We start from the raw sequence: 9854 nt of genomic DNA on the forward strand, positions 1-9854 counted from the left end.
CCTTCTTAAAAAAGAAAACCACATCGCTTTTAAGCCACTCTTCGGGGAAAACTCGATCTCGGACAGAACCCCCCCTCGTGAGGAAACGATTTGGCCACAGCTATTCTTCACCTTCGTCAGATATTTTCCTTAGTTAGTACTTTTCCTTAGTCTATGATACTTATCATAATACTTATCATAAACAAGGTATGCTCAATTAAGGCAAACATAATAATTATAATATTATGTACGTGTACGTAGTTCAAGTGTCGAAAAGGTTTTCACTATCGACAAACTCGTCCTCTGTCGTCTACGGTCTTCTGCTGCTGAGGACCTCCCGCAGCCTTGGCCCTTTCCCCTCGTATTGGCCATAGTACGCAGTCGGCAGTTCCCCATATTGGGACCCACGTGCGGCGTGCCCCACACGCGGTGCCCTACACGTCGCGCGCTGCGGTGAAAGCTCGTTACCGTAAGTTTCTCCTGGCTTCAATGGCGAGCAAAAAATTGAGCCGAAATAGTACCACACGCGCACATGTATTGACATAGATGTACAATATATATAGATATATATTATGTTTCGGGAAACAATTCTCGTCGCTTCGCAGGCTGTATCACTCACGCTCACGTGCACGTAAGCTGTTTAGAAAATAAGACAGTATGGGATAGAAGCTAATTCGAAGTGTAACGTATACCTTTATGTATTACATATTTCTTATAATTTAAGTTTTTTTAAGTTATTAGTAACTATAATAGTAATAAAATTATTGTCAGGCGAGAAAAACTATTTATTGAATGTGGTTTCCATAAAATTTCAATTTGCGTCACGACGGAAAATTTTCGACTTCATTACAGAAGGTATTTCTTTTGACGTCACTGTTGCAATACGAGTATCATTACACATTTTAAATTATAAACTATTTATTAAATATTAAAATATACTACTTATTAAAAGTCGATAAAATTTACATGATTCATTGACATCATGTATTATGATATTTATGAAGACAATTACAGTGACACAATTTTTTATTCACGTTAAAGGAAAACATTGGAGTTTTTTCTTTTGACGTGAAGAAAAAAGAAAAAGAAGTTATTTATTTGCTATTTTGCCCCATTTTATACTGCATTAAATTAATAAATGAATCAGTAGTTAAAACTTTTGCAAACTTCGGGAAGCTTCTGAAGCTTCATTAATTAAATTATTATTACGAGATATAAGAAAATAGTTAATATTCTTGTTTCTTCAGTTGCTTTTCTTTCAGTGTTGATTGAAAGAAATAGATTGGATGCCACAGACCTGTATTTAAGTTATCGCAACTTTATCGGAATATATAGAAGCTTTAAAATTTTCCTTAACATTCTTTCAGACTTCGCGCTGTTTTTTTTTGCTGATTAGATTCTAGGTTCTATTACTATTTTATATCGACGTGAATGTCGAATGTCCGGAGACAAATATCGTCAATGAATCAGCTAGCCGCGGTACAGTTAGCGAGTGCGCGACCGAGATACGAGCGATACAGATTATAGTGCTGTATGGCAAGCACGTGGCTTAGGGTCAAGAACATTGAAACAAGACGAGGTGCTTAAAACATAATGCACGTGGCGTCACGCTTCGTCCAGTCTGGTTGTTAAAAGTGATCCTTAGGCTCACTAGCCCCAGCCAATCGTTTCTAATAATATTATGCCTCCTCATACATATACAGGTGTAACAAAACTAAGTAATAATATTTTAGGGTGTGTATGGGTTCCCTTATATAGAGTTCGCTGTGAAAGTAGCTGCGCTGAATTAGTAACTATTTTTTTTACCTTTCCGTGGAAAAATACATGACGCGCGGGCGCTTACCCATACAAATCACTAAAAATGCTTTTTCAGCGCTGCAGATTTCATAGTAAACTCTTTATAAGAGACACAGACACACCCTTAAGTATTATCACTTAGTTTTGTTACACCCTGTATATTAGGAACGGGAATGTTCGTAGTTCGTACGAAAGCCCTGGACTGACTTAAATTAAGACTTGTACAAATGAGCCCTGGTTATTTGTTATCGTCCTATGATCTTACACTCCGTTGCAATAAATTTTATCTAATCTTGAAAAGTAGTAAAGAATGTTCAGTGAACTTTACACGGCCTGACAGAGCTCCCGGGACCAGGTTTATAAGGTCAGGAATCAGGGCATTGCATGAATCACTGCACTGCCCTTTTTTGCCTGCTGAATGTCGCAATTAAAAGGTTGCAGACACATCAGACAAATTTGGAAAACAAGGCATAATGAATGGTTCAATTGGAATAAAAATTCGTGCCTTCTAACGTGCGCTAAAGATAACAACACTACGAAAAAAACGAATTATAAATCTAAGGCACAGTTAGCATTTCGTGTCTAATAAATTATGTGCCATCGCAACCAATTTCGTTTTAACTTGGCAACCCCACGAGACTCCCAATTACTGTTTCGCCACAGTGCCCCAGATCTGTCACCGAGTGACCCAATTTAGTGGTGCAAAGCTACGGATGGCCCACAAGAAGTAACATTAGATTTATTACACATTCGACACGAGTATGGGTATCAGTTTTGAAACGACTCGGAACCACGCAATATGCCCACGCTGGCTTTTTCTAATAATTTAACTGCATCTATATAAAGTGGATGCGAAAATGTGACTCTCTTTTACCTCTTCATGGTATGGAGATACTTTTGAATCCAGAGAATTGATATACTTAATGGCTTTAAGATACAATAATCTGAAACAAGGTTTTGGGTAACGAATTCTACTTACAAAGCTCTCAGTTTTGAAAACTAAGCTTATAGATAAACTTAAATTGTCCTTATTTCTTAAGTTGTTTGCGGCCCGTCAAAGATATAAAACTTACATATTATTTATATTAATATTATATTAATTCGCATGTAATATACATTAATTCGCATTTCGCTCCAGGAAAACGAACGACAGACAATAGAAGACTATGACATAGTTTTACAATTATTTGCAAAGAAGCTAGCAATATCTAGTGTTTATATACAACATAATAAAGTAAAACACAGGTCGTAACTCGTATTGCATTACGACGTATGAGGTAACTGTTGTTCATATTTCAGTTATATTTAATTGAAGGTTAATGTCTTACAACCTTACTGCAATAACACTTACAATGTTTATCGCTTTTTAGTTGTTATAAAATACATATAAACCTAAATATAATATTATGTGTTTAAAAAGTCTTTAGTCGATCTAACTGTCATGTTGCCACTGTTAAGGATATACTAGCTGTTTGACCGAGCTTTGCTCAGTATCCGATGAAAATGACATTTTCTAGAAATGATTCCTAGCTAGATCGATTTATCGCCCCCGAAACCCCTTAAATACTAAATTTCATGAAAATCGTTGGAGCCGATTCCGAGATTCCAATTTTATATATATAGGTATACAAGAATTGTTCATTTAAAGATATAAGATATATAAGATTATGTAAAAATAAAGTTTGAATTTTACTTATCACGGCTAAGGAGATACTACTACAGACTGACAGACAAACTGTTATTTGTTGTAAACAACCTAAAAATTAAAAAACACCTTTCATTTGAATAAGAATTTAAAGCTTTAACTTGTACTTTGTTGTAAGTTGAAATAATAATTATGGAATAACCCGAAGGTTGTGTTCTGTATTCAGCGTGCGCCTGCGCAGACAGACGTGTGTGTACTCACAATTACCTTACCTCACTTACCACTCAGTACCCAGATGGGTAATGTTACATAATGTAATATACATAGTAAGCGACATACGAGGAAAAGTATCTAAAATACCTGACTTGGCTTAAAACAATTTGTACTCGTAAATAAGGATTAGAATGAAAAATCTTCCATTCAAGTACAAATTATTATAATAGAAAATTTCATTTGTATATTTCACTACTACTAATCTGTTCATGTGCAGGTTATGCTATTTAACATTTTAGGAATTCTAACAAAAGAGTAATGTGGTTAAGTAACAACTTGAAGATCAAAATTGTACACAGAGTTTTATATAACTTCAAAGTAGCGGAATTGATCATGACCATTGACCTGACAATAACCCAACAACAGCTGAAATTATAAACCGTACAATAAACAAAATAAACACTAAACAGGTACTGAAATTCGTAAAATAGCGTCATAACATGAGTCATGGAAATATAAACTGAAATAAAAACTTTAGTCATAAAAACATAACCATGACCAAGGTGTTTTTTTTTCTGTATTTTTTTAAACTTACTTTTTACTTAATTGGTAAATAAAATGCATAAAATTCCCCAAACCCAAGTGCTAATAACTTCGATCGTAATACTGGGTATTTTGGTGGTAATGACACCTGACTAAGCAGAAATCGCCGCAAGAAATCTCTTTTTTCCCGATCACCCGTCGATACCAAAACGGAACTTTTTACAAGCATTACGTAGTTTATACAAAAATACTTTTTATCTGAGATTACTGTGTAATAAGATATTTTGTTATCAACAGAGGAATTAAAATGTAAGAGATAATTTTGGCAATTATTTTTCGGTTGGATCATCTTTTGCTTACCTTTGTAAACATAATATTATTCATGTGTTCATTAGGATTCAAAATTAATCAGAACTTTCCTCCACCTTACTAGGCCTTGGCAATCCACAAAATGTAGTCTTTTCTTTATTTAAAAGGCCATATGAGGCGAAGGCTGATTTTTAATAAACTTAGGGGAAATCCCAGCTATCGAAACTTAAACGATGAAAAAAAATTGTGCAATATATAGACCAAGTTACGACGGCATAGGAACAGCCCAATGATAAAATTTCCGTGCTCCTAAATATCCCTATCTTCAAATGTTTTTCTTTTAGATATCCTTATGTTTAAAATATCTATTCCTAAATAGACTTAATTTCAAATACATCTACTCCTTGATATTTATTGTTATCAAACAATTCCACTCTGTATATTACTATTTTCAAAAGCATTTACTTTGATATGTATACACTCCAAAACATTTCTACTCTTACCAATTACAGAATGTTACCCACCAAACACAAGAGGGGTAACATTCTGTAATTGGTAAGATAGGTTTTGGAATCGGAGGCTACAGGTGGTAAAGGAGAATAGATGTTTAAAATATAATATGATTTTTAAATTTAGATAGGTAGAGGTTGTTTTTTGTTAATATTGTGCAAATTACATAAAAAAATATAAACTTTATAAAGAGAAAGAAAATTTTTTTAGATCAAGAAAAAAATCAACTATTACCCACCAAACACAAGAGTAGAAATTTCTTAGAAGAAAGTTTTTTTCTAGAATAAATCTATTTCGGAGTAGATTTAATCGCAGTACAAATAATTACAATACAAATTTTTAGGAGTTGTAGTATTTAGGAGTAGAAATGTTTTGGAGTGTATACATATCAAAGTAAATACTTTTGAAAATAGTAATATCCAGAGTGGAATTGTTTGATAACAATAAATATCAAGGAGTAGATGTATTTGAAATTAAGTCTATTTAGGAATAGATATTTTAAACATAGGGATATCTAAAAGAAAAACATTTGAGGATAGGGATATTTAGGAGCACGGAAATTTTATCTTTGGACTGTTCCTATGCCAGTTACGACGTGGGACTGGGCGGGTCACACCAGCCGACCTTTGGGCAAAGGTCACCTTCAGATGACGGACGAGGCCCCCGTGGAAGGCCTCAAAGAAAATACGACTTGAACTGGACGCCTACAAGCCAGGCTGGCTTGCGGTAGAAGGCCTCAAAGAAGATGCGACTTGAACTGGACGCCTACAAGCCAGGCTGGCCTGCGGTGGAAGGCCTCAAAGAAGATGCGACTTGAACTGGACGCCTACAAGCCAGGCTGGCCTGCGGTGGAAGGCCTCAAAGAAGATGCGACTTGAACTGGACGCCTACAAGCCACTAGCCAGGCTGTCCAGCGTTGGCAAACGAGATATATGGAAGGCCTTGGGAGAGGCCTTTGCTAAGCAGTGGACTAGTATAATAGGCTCTTAATTCTTAAAATATATAGAAGGTAAGAGATGACTATAGAAATCTATATATATAAAACTCAAAGGTGACTGACTGATTGACATAGTGATCTATCAACGCACAGCCCAAACCACTGGACGGATCGGGCTGAAATTTGGCATGCAGGTAGATGTTGTGACGTAGGCATCCGCTAAGAAAGGATTTTGATAAATTCCAACCCCAAGGGGTTCAAATAGGGGATGAAAGTTTGTATATAATAATACTTCTTAACGCGAGCGAAACCGCGGGCAAAAGCTCGTAAAGTTATATAATAGGAGCTTTTATTTGATAATTGACTGCTCCCGGCCCTCTCGACCACGTCAGATATTTTGACATTGTGTCCGCTAACAGCTGGCCGACAAGGTCGAGATAGCGTATCGTTGCGATCGATAGCAATATGTCGATAACACGAGATATACTATACTAATTATGAGCTATTGACGTTGGCTATATGTTATCCAAAATTATAATCCTGAGTGGAGGGAGAACGCAGCCTTAATCACCCATGTCGTTTTCTGGGACTCAAAGTGTCACAACACCAATTAATTTTATCAAAATCAGTTTAGCGATTTGAATCACTAAACTGATTTTAATGAATCTGTATTATAGATGCGATAATTATCACATCTATAATATAAATAATAATTATTATTATTAAGTGCAATAATTGAAAAAAGACAGGTAAATCACAAAAATTATAGCCCAAAAGGCCCAAATATGTCAACTAGCAATACGAATTGCGAATTTTAATGTTTCCTGTTTCCTCCTGTTTGTTACATTTCACCGGACAGTATCCTGCGGATTCACTTTAATGTTATACAGTGAGATAGTAGATACGCTCACCTCGTTAAAAAAGTCCGGTTCCCACGTCTACTGGGCGCTTCCGTTAAGTCAAGTTATATTATAGATTTTAGTTATATAGTTTAAAGTGAAAACAGAAAAAATGAGATGACGAGAGGATCTCCCAATAATCTTACAACAAAGTATCCGTAGTCATTGAAAATAACTTAGAGACATTCTTGCCAGTTGTGGCAATCTCAGGTTTAATACATTTCGTCTAGAGTCTAGACCGTTATATGGTAATGGAAGGAATGAGCGAACATACCGCCTGATGATAAGCACTAAGCAATAACTGACGCTAAAGAATATCTGTGTTAAGTGCTGGCCACGTGCGTCTTTACTTCTTCAAGTGTTTCTTGGTATTGATTATAATTATAGTACAATAAATAATATCTTGATTACCAACTAGACGTTTTCCGCCACTCCGTGCATATTTTGCTGTTATAACATAGTTATTAGTTAACTAGATGATGCCTGCAAATCCGTTGCGTTAAAATTCGTTTATCGCGCGGAAACCGTAAACTTTTCCGGGATAAAAATTATCCTTTCCCGGGACTCAAAGTATACCAAATCTCAGCGAAATCAGTTCGGCGGTTTAGGCGTGAAGAGGTAACAGATAGACAGACAGACACACTTTCATATTTCTAATATTAAGGATGGATAGAGCCTTGCCGTCTCATTAAAGAATTAAATCTCTTAACTTTATTAATAAGTATATTAGTTTGCACTTCATATGAATTATACTACCTGAGGTCACGGTAGTTCAGGGGAACTGGGGCCAAGACGAGCTAAATTTTATTATATACCTACGATAAATAATTTTATTATTCTGTTTGCATCATCACAACCGAGTTCAGTCCACGGGGCACTCATTACTACATAATAAAATCTAATTGATAGTCCTCGGGTATAGAAACACTAGTAGTTGCGGGCGCCAGTAGACTTCATAAGCTTGGTTCTATTAATATACCTACTTATTATTCTCTAATAGTAAGTAGTGTATAAAATAAATATAATATGATAATTGATATCCCTTTTATCTCAGTCTATATCCATTGAAAGTGGTGCTCGGGGGTTGAAACCCCGACCAAAATGTTAATAATAACAGACATGCTCACTTTCACATTTGTTATAATTATTAGTATCATATTAGTATGGATTTGGTTTTTACTTTTTATTTTGCAATATCTTTAAATTACAACATGCAGCATGTCTTTTGTTCCAAAAAAGGGGTGATTTTTGTACAAAAATAGGGCTTCAGGGAAAGAATGCGTCGCCCATGGCTATTCAAAATACCAGAGGAGTCGCAAGTATATTTGTTTTTAGAAGGCATATAGTTTTAATCATCAATGACAGTATACATTACGAATAATGTGAACGGGGCAGTGTATCGATTGACCCAGTGCCGACTGCTGGCTACTGGTCGGGTTACCGTAACGTGAGACGATTGGCAATAACACAACTTACTTTGATCATAATATTTATTACGAAAATCTTTTGACAACATATTATATCTATACCCTTCTGCGAAACTTCATAAATACAGTATACAGGGGCCTCTCAAACGCTGCTTAAGCTAGGGACACCCTGAGTAAAGAATATTGGCACCCACAGCAATATTCTTGGATCGTTATGAAATACCATGATTGCGTAGCTGTTTACCTATAGCATGCACAATCGACGTCAAACGTGGCAATCATGGACGAGATTAAATGTTCGTAATAGTTTGTGTTGGCCAACGTGGAGAGGCCGCATTATAAGAAGTTGTCAATATCCTTGTAATGACAACGTTTCCTAATTTAAGCAGCACTTAAGGACCGTAACGCAATTATATCACAATATGTTTAACAATATAATATTTTAAATACAAAATTGACAATCATACAAAATTAATCTAAAACTGTATAACAATACGTACATAATAGCTACGTAAACAATTTCTATGTTTAAACTTTGTAGGTTATTTTTACAACAATACAATTTAGAATACACGTCAATCCTCGTAGTAGCTATAAAAACGTCTATCATTTAAACACAATATTAGTATTTGAATATAATGTACCGTATTATAAAATCGCTAAGTTATAAGAATACTTTATATTGTGTTATTTTTTACAGAATATTTTTTTTATTTCTTGCAACTTTAATAAAACAAAGGAAATTGACAAAATGTAATAACCAAGACAGAAGCTAAACTAATTAAGTAAAAATATTTTTGTTAATATTTAATTAAATAGATTCTTCAAGGAACGTGCATTAAACTTGTTACGAAAATATTTACAAGTCAATATTTGTGTCAGTGTGACCTACATTTCTCGGAAGAAATGTCTGTACGTGTTTAAAATTTCAATTATAAGTATTGCTGCAGTCACATTACAAGTTTTCAATGTTGCAAGAAAGTTCCAAAATTTTATTTTGAAATAATTCTCACATTATGAATTTTATAAGTTTTAATCGACTGCTCACAAGAATATTTGAAGTAATGATTGTGTATTTTGTGTTTTTGTATCTTATGTTAGATTTTCAATCTTCCCTGTTGCGATGTTAATTTGACATTTTGGGGTTGAATAATAGGGGCAAATGCAATCAGAAAATTATATGCCTATGAAACAACACAAAAATTAAGAAACTCCAATAGTTTGCAGTTAAGATTATGTTAATAAAAATATATATAATTACTAGATGTCCCGCGCGGCTTCGCCCGCGTAAATTAGAAATTTTACAGAATCCGTAGGTACATTTTCCCATAAAAAATATTTCCCCCGTTTTTCCCACATTTTCCTGAGTTTCTTCTGTCGTATTAGTCTTAGAGTAATAATATAATATAACCTTCTCGATAAATGATGAGTCTTACTCGATAAATGATCTATCTAACACTGAGATAAGTTTTTAAATCGGACCTGTAGTTTCTGAGATTGACGCGTTCAAGCAAACATACTCTTCAGGTTTATAATATTAGGTAGATATAGATTTTTTTTAATTATCGCTTGACAAACTCGAGTCTCGATCTAAA

This window comes from Aricia agestis, chromosome 16 (assembly GCF_905147365.1).
Source record: "Aricia agestis chromosome 16, ilAriAges1.1, whole genome shotgun sequence".
Taxonomy (NCBI): domain Eukaryota; kingdom Metazoa; phylum Arthropoda; class Insecta; order Lepidoptera; family Lycaenidae; genus Aricia; species Aricia agestis.